The 13,134-nt window shown below is 36.8% G+C and overlaps 1 protein-coding gene across 5 annotated transcripts in view; it reads right to left on the reverse strand.

The window, feature by feature from the left end:
• Positions 1-13,134, reverse strand: part of CTNNA2 (catenin alpha 2) — a 1,127,693-nt gene that overhangs the window by 789,252 nt on the left and 325,307 nt on the right. The gene's annotated exons all lie outside the window — the stretch shown is intronic.

Raw genomic sequence — 13,134 nt, forward strand, 5'->3', positions numbered from 1 at the left:
GAGCCCAACTCTTCAGTTTCTTTTGGGAGAAGGTACCTATCAGGAAACATCTGGCTTGCTCCAGGTCATACAGCCAACCAGGGGCAGAGTCCACACCAGAAGCTATCCCTTGACCCTGGGTTTGCATTTCCTGCAATTCACCAACATAGTACATTTCTTTAGACAGACCCCTTTTTTATTAGGGTTCAGAAATTCACAATTGACTGTCATCAAGTTAGTTCATATATTTAAGCTTGTAAGTCTTATACCAGCTTGGAAGTCTTGAGGCTATGATTACATGCAAATATATCTGTAAGTTTGCATGGTATTTCAAAAGTGTCATTAGTACAACTGAATAATACTTGCATCACTGATTCCATACCAGCTAAAATATAAATGCAAAGAAAAGAAAATGAGAAGTATCAAAAAAGGCACATTATATAATTTGCTTCTTACAGACTGCAGATAAATACACTACACTTGAAATTGCTATACTGTAAAATAACAAGTCAACTTAACTTTTTCTAAAGTAGTCTCTGGCTAAATGAAACATAGGAACAATTCTCATAATGAGAGAAGTTGATTACGATAGCGAACTCTATCGCGTATTTCAAAAATAGAAACAAAACAGACAAGGTTCCAAGTAATTTGCATCATCAACATGGTAAATGGTGCTATAAAATTATGGCTCAATGAAGTTATATTTTGAAATATACCATGAAGAAAACTGATTTTCTTCACTAGTTTGAGGGTTAAAAAAAAAAGGTCAGATTCCAGGATTTAAATGGTACAGTTGTTGCTTTAATTTCTGAACTGCCATTGATTTTCCAGTCATTGCAGAGAAATGGCAATTTCTTAAATGTGATTAGTGCCATGAGTCTTCTTTCCTGAACAGGCAGAAGGCACCCGTGTCACCATTATTCTGGTTCCTATATTCAGATAACTCCAAGAAGAAATACATCTTAATCAACATCAGTATATCAATTGTAATAAAGCACAGTTAACAAAATGTATTTGTCCAATAGAAGGATCTGACAGTAGGTAATGAACAAAATTGATTTAAGGTAACTCAAAGCCCCAGATTTTAAAAAGACAAACTGCCAAAATGTGCTAATCAAAGTTTTCCTCACTTCTTGATCAATAGTTTGTCACTAGGGACATGGCATATCTCAAACAGCCTTCTCTCCTTCCAAATCAAAAGTATATATATATATATATATATATATATATATATATATATATATTTTTTTTTTTAATAAGTGAAATAACCTTATAACAAACATCAACCTTGACAGAGAAAAATGTCCCAACAGGGTAACATGCAGCCTTAAGGGTGAGGCAATTTTGGGAGTTAGAGGTACTGTCTACTACACTCATTATATTTGTAGGGTTGGTTGTAAGATCTTATCTATAAATGTGTGTTTTTGTGCAAAGTTTAGAGTTATATTCCATTTAATTCATCTTCTTATTCATTCAGTAAGCATTTATTCAGCACCTGCTATGTAGCAGATACTTGTCAGGTTCTATATATTCAAGATGAAGTCACAATTCCCGACCTCCAGTTACTTGCAATCTGATTTTTTTGAGTCCCTAACAATAATCATCTGTAGAGCCAGGACCACTGAGGAGTAGTCACTTGGAAATTCAAAAAAGAAGAAGCTGCATTTTAGGGAGCTGGGAATCATGAGTACGTAGGAGATGCTTAGTCAACTATAATAAGCAAGAGTGGACAAAAAGAATCTGTGTGTGTTTATATATCTATCTATATGTATTTATCTCTATAAATACTATCTCTCTCTCTCTCTCCTCTTTCTCTCTCTCCTCTTTCTCTCTCTCTCTCATATATATATATATGGCAGACAGATGGCAGAGATCAGCTACACAATGCCAATCCCCTCTCCTCTAACTGCCTGCTATACTGGTGAAGGATAAGAATTTCCCAGCCAAAAGCAGTCTTCAGCATTACTTAATTCCCCGGCACTATACTGAGCAGGTCAGGGTCAACAGCGAGGCTGCAGGGCTTCCTGACATCAAGCCAGAGTGAAAACTGGGTTTGAGGGGTCTAGATCACCTTTCCCATGGGCTGATTCAGTTTTTTTCCAGTATTTCCAAAGGGAGGAGACCCTATCTTATCACATCAGTTTCATGAAATTGGAGGGAAGTGTAGAGACAGAAATGAAAGAATGTGGATGACAAGAAGCCAGTGAATTTTAACTTTTTCTCTCCTTTTACTGGAAATGATATCCACTACCTTAGTCAAAATAATGAAGGGTATCCAGAATTAAAGGAACATAGGCCTTCTTTTTTTTTAATATGCCAGTTAAACTGTCAAATAACATGCTCAATACTTTTTTCTTTAATCTCCAAGCACCATTTCTTATAGAGTACATAAAAATTTAAAGCAGAATCCAATTGTTATACTGAAAAGAAGTAGAACAAATACATTCTTTTCTCTGTATTCCCAGACTTTTTGGACACTGGTGGATTAGCAACCGGACCCGTTTCCGATTCTCTTGCCAGTCTCAGAGTTCCTCTGCCTCTGGAAGGCTGCTTCCAAGCAAAAGGGGCCCCATCCTATGCTTCTTAGTGTTTATTTACTTTAAGTAAAAATGGAAAAAATAGTAATAAATGCCTTGAAAACTGCGTTGTATGCACTTGCCAAGGAATGTAGATATAGCCCAGTTCCCTGGAAAACATAGTCCTCAACACAAATTAATAAACTCAGACTGTAAATCTAATTTAACCTCCTATGTAGATCTGCCTATAGGGGGAGCATATTCTGGTCATGATGATGTCTTAACAGGCAAAGCTTCCACTCCGTATGACAGCATAATAAGGATTAATTAACATGATTTTTTAAGCAAATATACGTGGGGTTTTTTTTGTTTCTTTTTAATTCTTATATCATTTACATATTATGGAGATGGACCAACTGAGCAGCAGTCGCCCAGGAGCACTGCTGGGAGGTGCCTGATTGTGGTTAGTACTGGGAAGGTTTTGAACAATGAAGAGAAGCTCATTTTCAATTCCTACTCTGCACGGCAAGGACTTCTGCTCACCAATAATTTTAAAGGAAATCTGGAGAAGAAAATGCAGATGTCAAAGAACCTGGAGATGTACGGAACTTAGATCAGAGACAGGGAGCTGAAGCCTTACTGAGCAATACCTGCGCTTAACAAGCAAAACTGTAAACCATCTTCAGAGAGTACTCAGAGCTATGAAGGAATCAGCAGCCATCCTGGCACACCAGACAGGGAACAATGGCAGCTCAGGCTGACTGAGCCCAAGCCCGCAAAGAGGTTACCACCCAGTCACACTCATCCAAGGGGGTTTCTAAGGTGGAAAAAGAGGCCCGTATGGATTCACCATCATGCATCCCTTACAGGACGCCCTACATAAACAACAGATAGTTAACTATATTTAATTCTCATGATTCTCATGACAGAGTGTTGGTTCAGTGATTTTTTTAATAGACCCATTTGTTTTCTTCACACAATTCCAAGTTAAAGAATCTTTTCAGGTATAAATGCAAAAGCATGCACACACACACATCACATACACTCCCACCAAGTGTGCGCTACTGAAATAAGCCAGCAAGGCTTTGGCACGAAGAGCTGGCAAGACCAGTAAATGAAATCATTTATAGAATTTAGCCTTAAGGCTTCTTTTGCCTCATATGCTACACATTATAATTACATTTGAGAATACCCAAAACTAATATTTTCAATGATCAACAGATGCAGCTAGAGATGACTTCCAAAAATGGCACCATTGCAAAAATCTATTTTGCCCTATGATGTGTGGATCTCTTCAATGTTAATTAATGTCACCTCCTCACTTCTAGTTAGTTACCTTTAGCTCATATTTTCTTTCCCAGAGACTAAGAATAGATGAATAAATGACCTCAGGGACCCCTTTCCATGCTGGATATTATGATGCAAAACACAGTATCAGCTGTTATTTAAAGTACTACCTACCAGGCATAATGCTAAGCACTTTACATACCTAACGTCACAATGAGGTGGACTACATTAGCTATGTTTCCAAGATAAACTATGGCTTAGCTTAGAAAGGTTTATTAATTTGCCAAAGTCACACAACTAGTCAGCTTCAACCCTAGAATTTAACGCTACTAGACTTAGAAGTCTGTGATCTCAGTAAACTTGGAGCTCTAAGCCAAGGGTCTGCTGGAAGAGAACCCTACAATACAACGTGATGACGATGATAATGATGGTGACGGCAGTGACAGTAACCGTGAATCCCGACATAGCTTACACTGTGCCAGATGCTGTTATAAGCACTGTCTTTACTCATTTAATTCTCATGAAAACACTATGCAGTAGGCATCATTCCCATTTTATAGATGAGGAAAACTGAGTCACGAAAGACTATTTAGCCGAAAGCTAAAAACACTTTCAGTAATGGAATAAGGATTTTACTCTAGAAAGTCTAGCTACAGATTTTGAAATTTAACCACTTCTAAGATAATGCATGCACTTGGTTAGAGGTCAAGCAAAATAATAAAGACCAGTAACAAAAATATAGTTATAACACCAATAATACAGTTACAATATCAATATACATGTCCATTATATTGAAGCCATATTTTTGAAATTGATCTTTTAAATAGAATCTAGACAGTAAAATGATGTCTTGATGAACCATAATTTTAAGGAACTAAGACAATCTTTAAACAAATACAATTATGAGGAGATACACGAAGTAGGAAACGCAGGGAAGAATGCCCTTGTCTATCAATGTTAAATCAGACATCTAGGCAACCATGCTTGTCTTGATTCATAAATGTGGCTATCAAGTTGTGTTCAGTCCCAACTCTTTTTTTTTTCTAATTATAGACTATTTGAGACACTTTGTTAATCTGAAAATAGCCAACAGTCCAAGAGTAAGAAAAAACACCTGACTTTTATTTTAAACTAGAGTATAAGTTTTGCACTGTGATGCCCTAATCAATGTTTTTTCATTAAGACTTAAGACATATTTAAAGAATAGCTCACTGTGCACACAAAGACCACATTTGCTTTTTCAAAAACAAGCACACTGTACAGTAGAATGAAAATCAATAATCACCTATAAAGATTACTCTGATTCATACCTATTGTGCACATATATGCTCAATAATTACAGGCCAAAAGAAGCAAGAAAAATAACTAATACTTCATCATCTGGCAGACTTGGTTAATTACTTTGAATTCCACCATTTTAAAAAATATAGATCTAGCACTTCTCAGCACTAATTTGGTATCACCTACTAGTCCTCTTTAGTGAGAAATTGGGGCTCCTCTGAATATTAGGCTTATTAACTTTTACAAATGGAAACTAAGAATTACAGTAAAAATGTTAATAATATTAATATTATGCTAGCAAAGTATTAAGTAACAAAACTACCAGTACGACAAGCTCATAAAATAATGTGCTTTTTCTCAAAGAATATTTCAGTGAAGAACCTGGTCTCAGAATTCTTGAGAGTAAGTCTTGGTTCTCACATTTTTTTTTTTTTGCTTCGGTTACCTTGTGCAAGTTATATGAGAGACTGCACAGCATAAAATATGTCTCTAAGATGCCTGGAAATACATATTAAACACAGCAAAAATTCTTATAATGAAAGGGCAATCCTTGAGCCCAAAAAAAGGGAGAAAAGAAAAATTAGCAACCTGGAAATAGACACAGTAAACTTAATCTGAGGCATTGATAAACTTAGAGTTATTTACAATCTTAGTAAGTAAGACTACAGACTTTTAATGGCCACACATGAGACAGGAGAGTATCTTGACCCTTACAAGTATTTAAACCCTTAACATGCTACATCAGTGGAAATATTAACTAGAAAAAAATGTGTCCTATACCAAAGAGAAATAGTAAAGAAACTTGTCTGCCCAAGCTCAGGAAAAGCAAACAAAAACAAAAAAAAAACAGATGGTCTCATTTACAATTGATAATGATAGCTATAACTACAGTACTATCTCTATGTGTTTGTAGGAAACTCACATATCCTATCTGCATAAACTGGGAAATCCAGAGCAGATAAATTATTTAAATTTTTCAAAAACACTTTCAGGTTGCTGGTGTTTTGCAGTCCTGGTCAAGAATAAAATCAAATGCTTTTTGGAAGAATGCATAGGACTCTCTCAAATAAGGCTTCATGAAAAATGAATATACAAGTCAAACTATAGAACTCTGCAGATGGGCTCAGTGGCAGAATAAATGATCTTAAAGAACTTAATAATTAAATTTAAAAAATTAATGACTAAAGAACTTCAGATCATGGAGGAATGATAAAATATACAACTATAGTTTTAAATATTTATGGAATTAGAATAGAAATTTGAAAACATGAGTTAAGGATATAATACTCTAAGAAAGTACATAAAAATAGAACAATTTTTAAATAATAAATTAAATCTGAAAGGAAGGAGTAAATAGATTAGATACACCTACGAATAAAATCAGTGAAATGGAAGACAGCTAAAGAAATTAACTGCACCCCTGCCCCCAAAAGACAGTCAAAGAAATGGAAAGTAAGAAAGAAAACAGACACAGAGAATATAGAGACTTTATTTAACATAAGTATAATCAGAGTTGCAAGGAAGAAGATAAATAGAATGGGAAAGAGCCAGTATTTGTGAGATAAAAGCTAAGAATTTTCCAGATCTGAATAAATACATGAATATTCTGATTCATGAAGTACAACATATACCAACCAAGATAAATAAAAAACAAATCCATACCTGGTCGCTTCATAGTAAAATTTTTTAAAAAAATGAAAATCAGAGGTTTCAGTTCAGCTTGAAAATAAGGACAGACCATCTACAACATAATGACAAATTACACTGACAAGCATCCCTGTCTGTGACAAAATCAAAGCAAAAAAAGACCGTGGCATCGTATCTTCAACATGCTGAGAAAAAAATAAAAGGCATCTTATGCCAAGGTAAGATATATAAAATAAGAAAAAATTAAAAGACAGTTCCAGAAAACATCATACAGCATACTACCAAGGACCTGTACTAAGGGAACTATAAATACATACATTTATATATATATAACTGGGATTCAGAATAGAATTAATTTAAGAGGTTAGTGAAATAATGTACTAAATAAATAACTTAGCCCAGTTTGTGGCTAGACCACAGTAAACAATAAAAAATGGTACCAAGTAGTAATGCTAATAGTGATGGTAACAGAGAGTAAGAGCAACAGTTATAATAGCATATTTTTGAATAAAGGTGTCTGTCTTGACAATGGGTTTCAGCCTTGGGCAAGTTTGCTATGGATTCAGTGTTACCGAAGAAATGGCAGTAGAACATTTCTTTGGGGTGAAAGGGTTTATTACCTGGCGGTAGGTAAAGCACTAGCGTCTCTGCCTCTGCCCAGAGCACTGGGCTGAGCTCTCTATATAGCGCAATAACAGCTTATTGCCTAAAGGTGTGGAAGCAGTAGCCTAGCAACAGGCCAGTTACATCGCCAGGTGGTTTAAGTTCAGTGAGGATCCTGTCCATAGGAACCCCAGCTTACCTACAATGTCTAATAGTGTTTTTATGGCTTCTAGTCTCTTCCGTCTTATATGTAATATCGGTGAGAACCTACCCCACTAACATGCATGTGATTTCAATGTCTAAGCCTGTGTTATATGTCTTATATGTAATATCGGTGAGAACCTACTCCACTAACATGCATGTGATTTCAATGTCTAAGCCTGTGTTTTAATCTAAATGGAATTCATATCAAAGTACTACTAATTTGATCTTATCAGTATTTTGAATAATCACACAGTACTCACCATTTCCAAAGCCACTGTCCTAACCAAAACTCTCAGCATATCAACCAAGACCACAGCAGAGTGCCCAGTCAGTCCCTTGTTTCCAGGCTAATCGTCTTTTTCTTCATTCCATGCTCAGCCACAAAAACTGTCAAGCTAGTCAAAGTCATGAGACTCACGACCTATAATTAGCATTAATCAGAGTATGTTATTACATTAAAGCAAGAGCTCTAACATACAGTTTTTAAGAACTCTACCAATTACTCCTCCTTCACACTTGTTATTCAGACACAGTCTCTTAGTGCTTTAGCTTATACTCCACACTGGCATGGAAAACTTTCTACTTTTACTTAAGTAAGACATTTTTCGTCCTGCCTCCAAACTCCTGCCTGGCTTAGATCTGCTCATTACTGCCTATATTCGTTCTTCTATGGTCAGTCTACACTCCTCTGATCTAAACTGCTTTTCAACTGAGCTGTGGAAAGCTAGCCCATGCAATTCTATTCCAAATAATATGCAGTCATGTAAATTCTCAGTAGTATAATTTAAATAGTAAATGCATTTTATTTTTATTCTTTTAAGAGTAGTAATCTATTTCCTGAATATGGTATAACTCTACTAAATATCTCATTTTTTTCACCATTCTGGACAGCAGAGAAAAGAAGTCATTATAGAGGACTTGGTCCAGTATTACCATAATAAATATTCACAATCAGCCTGAATTACAAACATCTTAGAATAATACCTTGAATAACATTATTTTCCATGGTTGTTTAAACTTGGCAATTTTCTAAAAATAAAATCAACCAACCTGTGAAAACTGCAAAGGTCTGAACAATAACAGCATAGATCTTTTGGAAGAGTTGGATTATATCCCCGTAGAGTAAGACTATTTATACATTGTATTTACAAACACTGATTTTTAAAACACCTCTTTCTATTTTCTAACAATAAATTATGAAGGGAGAATGGGGGTTGGCAACTGGGAAGTCAGAAGATAATGAATGGGACTAGGAGAAAAGAAAGTTCCCCGCATATATCTAAAAATAATCACAGAGTGTAGGGAAGCCCCATCCCCACCCCCACCCCCAGTTTCCCTACTGAACAGCTGTCTGCGGCTTCACCCCAAATATGTCTGGCCTTGAGAAACCTGAAAGCACAGTGTGTTGTGTGGTACCTTATTACAGCAGCTCTAGGAAACTGATACAAAAGAAGACATGCGTACCCTCTTTGTGAGAAATACTGCATTAAAAAAATATTTTTTTAATGTACCATACGTCTTAACTTTCACTGTTAGAGTGCCGAGAAATTATTCAACTATCAAGATGGCCCACAAGAGTTTGAGCAGAGGGCATTAAAATACACATTCATGATAATATTTAGTCATCCAGGCACCAGCCTTCCAGAATCTCAAGCTTCTGCAATGACTGATGACCCAAAAGTGGGCAAGGATATAACATGACCAACTTAAGGAGGAAAAAAAAGGCCTCCCCGAGTGCCAAGGAAGAGAGACATATTGGCAAAAGGTCTGATGCTCCAGAGATTAAACACAAAGGGTTTTGAATGGCTACCATGCTCTCATTGACAGGATTGTCTGTGAAAAGTCATCCTTTCCACTAGAAGTGAGCCAGAAGTGGCAGGAAGTGGAAGAAATGAGAAACAGGCAAATGGGATCCGCAATGGCAGCAGTTAATGACGCTGGGGCAGTGAGCAGTGGACAGTGCACTGTGCTCGTCAGGGGTGAGAAGAGAGTCAGAGATGAAGAGAGGCAGTTATGAAGCATAGAGAATATCCGGGATCCTTGAGGTCTCACCTCCAATAACCGCACTCTCCTTGGGACACACAGAACACACAGGTCAGCTATGTAGGCAAATATGCAGGGAGGTGTTGCCCTAAAGCCAAAAATCTCAGATGCCCATATAAGCAAGGCGAGCTCTTTAGCGGCTCACGGTACCTGGTGACTCTGGCGGTCTGCAGGAGACGACTCAATCATGACAGATGTTTGGTCATTTTCCTGCCTTATTTGCTGACTGAGCCTATCTACAGATTTCATTGCTGTTCCAAATATAAAATTCGATTTTTATCTGATTTAATGAAAAAAATCCATCAAAGATTCAGTATGCAGGACTTTTAAACAAATAACTTAAGGATGGATTTTTTCATGTTATTTTGCCTAGAATTCCAGTAAACATCAAACACTAAGAAGTTCTTTATCAATAGAATATGGCCTAGTGCAATGGGTATAACTTATCCTCAATATTCCAGTGATAACACCACAGATATTTGTTAATCATATCTTACTGAAGATCTGTTATATGTCAGGTCCTATGCATGGGGAGGATGATAGTATCAATAGTACTTATAGTATATCTACATCCAAATACTCTAAGGCTGATAACCACTTAATCAGAGCTCTCCCTGGGTCCACTGGTAAAACTGAAGTGAAAAATAAATATTGAGAAACATGTTAAGTCAAGGTAGATGATTGTAAATGTGATGATATGATGGTTTTCTAAAGAGGAAATATCACTTAGAAAGGAGAGTTTCTTCAGTATCCGAGTCACTGTCTTGGAAATACACATGAGGTAGTCTATTGCAGCCCACCTCTATGAAACAAGCAAACAAAAAAAGGACATGATCTAAAACCTCATTCCTGTCAGTCACTGTCCTAGTTAAAAAATTTCAGGGCATCACCAGAATTATTAGGTTAGCTAGCTCTTAGATGTGTGACCAAAATCCAAGTACATCTTAATAGCTCATGTTTATGATCATCTCCCTGAGGCATTAGAAAATGTTTAAAATACAGAAAACATTAATTTTGAATCATAACAGTCACTTAAAAACAAAGCAAGCAAAAGCTATGCATCTCTAGGAATAAAACTAACAAAAAGGATGAAACTCTTTATGGAGAAAATTATATAACTATTGAAATATATAGAACAAAACATAATGCAACAGAGAGATGCACCCTAATCACAACTGACTCAATATTTAAAGATGAAAATTCTTTCTAAACTGATCAATTCAGTGCAACTGGAGTTGAAATCTCAACGGAGTTCTCACGCAGTAAAAACAAAAGGATGATACTAAAATTCAGATTGAGGAAGGAAGGGCCAATAAAGAATAGCCAAGACTAGTCTGACTGACAACAAAAAGGGGATGAGGTCATGCCCTGCTACATACCAATATTTTGGACTAAACTATCATAATTAAGTCAAAGTGGTATTTATGGAGAAATTGGCCAATGGAATAGACTATAGAGAGGCTTTCAACAACCCAACTTACACATGTACATATGGGTAAAATTGCAACATTTCCAGAATCTCTCACTTGGCTTTAGTGCATCTCCATATCAACAGGTGTTTACAAGGAGTGGAGACAGGTAGTGCATCTCCGTATCAGTGGGTAGTTACATGGGCAACTGAGGGTTTATCTGAACCTGAGAGGTTGGGGGAGGATTCACTTGCTTCTGCTGGGCCAAGAGAGAGAGAGAGATGCTGGACAAATTTTTTGTAAGCAATAAACGTGTTTTAAACTTTATTTCTCCCTTTGTCAGATTTCGGTTTCAGCTAGGTATTTTGCCCTGGGATTTTTTCTTCCCGGAGTTACAACATATGACAAATGGGAGATGGATACGTTATTCAGTAAACAATGCTAAGTATGGACTATCAATAGGGAAAATAATAAAACTCAATCTTAATTCACACAGAAATATCAAAAATAAAGACAAATGTAAGACCAAACATTTTAAACATTTAGAAAAATATTTAGGAATACGTATTGATGATATTGCAGTAGGAAGAATTTCTTAAGCAGGGCACAGAAAACACTCAATGAAGAAAAGATTGACAAAAATAATTACATTATTTTTTAAATTTTTATGTAAAAAATGGGCATGGACAAAATAATAATGTTAGTCATAGACTAGGAGTGCATATTTGGAAAAAGTAAAATATTAGACTTGAGTGCCCAAAATCTACTACAGTTATTTTAGATGAAAAAACAAATAAGCAATGGACAAATGGGCAAAGAATAGGAAAGAACAGTAGCCCCAAACGGCTGATAAATATATAAAAAGTCCCACAATCAAAAACAATGAAAATTAAAATAACAGTAAGATATGATGCGGCCATTGTACACACTTCAGAAGCCAGACAGTAAGGAAAGAGTTAAGTACCAAATCCAGCATAGTAAGACAGGGCATTTACAACAAATGAGCTAGGTTCATTTAGTTAAGTTAGAAAAATGAAGCTTGGTAAATGGCAGTTTCAATATTAATACTGATGGATGTAGGGCAGAGACCTGGGACACGCATCATAGTTAACTTTTCCTGTCTATGATGAAAAATACTGAGATATAAACAGTTATAGTAAGAACAGGAAGGGTTCCATCTTAAAGCTAAGATTCCATTTTAAAAACCAGGAAGTTAAGAAGTAAGATTCTTAACATATTCTTTAGCAGACAGACAATAACTCGATCCACTTTGCAGGCAATAACTCAAAATGGAGGCATTCTTGATTGGTATGTTCCCAGAGGGAAGCTACCCTGGAGAAGAAGTGACCGATTTCTTGGGTTAAGTTAATTTTGCAGAATTACCTGGAGGACTGATAGTAGAAGAGAAGGGACTTAATGTTTCTCACCAGAGATAAGCATTTTGAGACCACTTTACAAGTCTATACCCCCTGGACCTATGAACTATGAAAAATCCTTAAAAGAGGGAATCCCCAGCCTTCATTGTGCCTCCTCTTTGAGGACACCCACACTTTATTTCTCTAAAAGTGCATACCTTTAAATAAAGCTTTCTCACTGCTCAATGTACTGCGTTAGTCTTTTTGCTATTTCATTCTATCTCCAAGTCTCCATTCTACTCCTCTTAAGTAGGAAGGGGCTGCTGAGAGCTCAGATTTGGGCCTGCACGTTCCCACCACCTGGGTGACCCTGGGAACTGCAGCTGCAGGAGCCCACCTGAACATCTCCCTTCTTTGGGAAGTTCTCAGAACATAATCTCACTCCACCCTGTGCTCCACAGCTCCCCAAATCTCAGGGTGGTAGGGGCTAATCCCCATGCCATGCAGATCCAAGCAGACATGGGGTGACAAGTGACCCTGGCTTTAGGAGATGGCAAGAGAATCTGCCCTATACCAAGAAATGGTTAGCAAACTTTCCCCCTGCACCTCTGCATTTTCCTGCTCTCCGCTGCCTGCAAGGCCGCTGCCATTCATTTCAACTCTCATTCTAATGAATTCCTTCCTTACCTACACTCTGCCGACCTGCTCAAGAATTCTTTCTCGTTCAGAATCAAGAACCCTGCCCCGTGCAGATTGAAATTTCCAGACTGAGACCTCCCAGATGGAGCTGCCTGGCAACAATACTACTAG

Source organism: Manis pentadactyla, chromosome 2 (assembly GCF_030020395.1).
Source record: "Manis pentadactyla isolate mManPen7 chromosome 2, mManPen7.hap1, whole genome shotgun sequence".
In the NCBI taxonomy this organism is placed as follows: Eukaryota; Metazoa; Chordata; class Mammalia; order Pholidota; family Manidae; genus Manis; species Manis pentadactyla.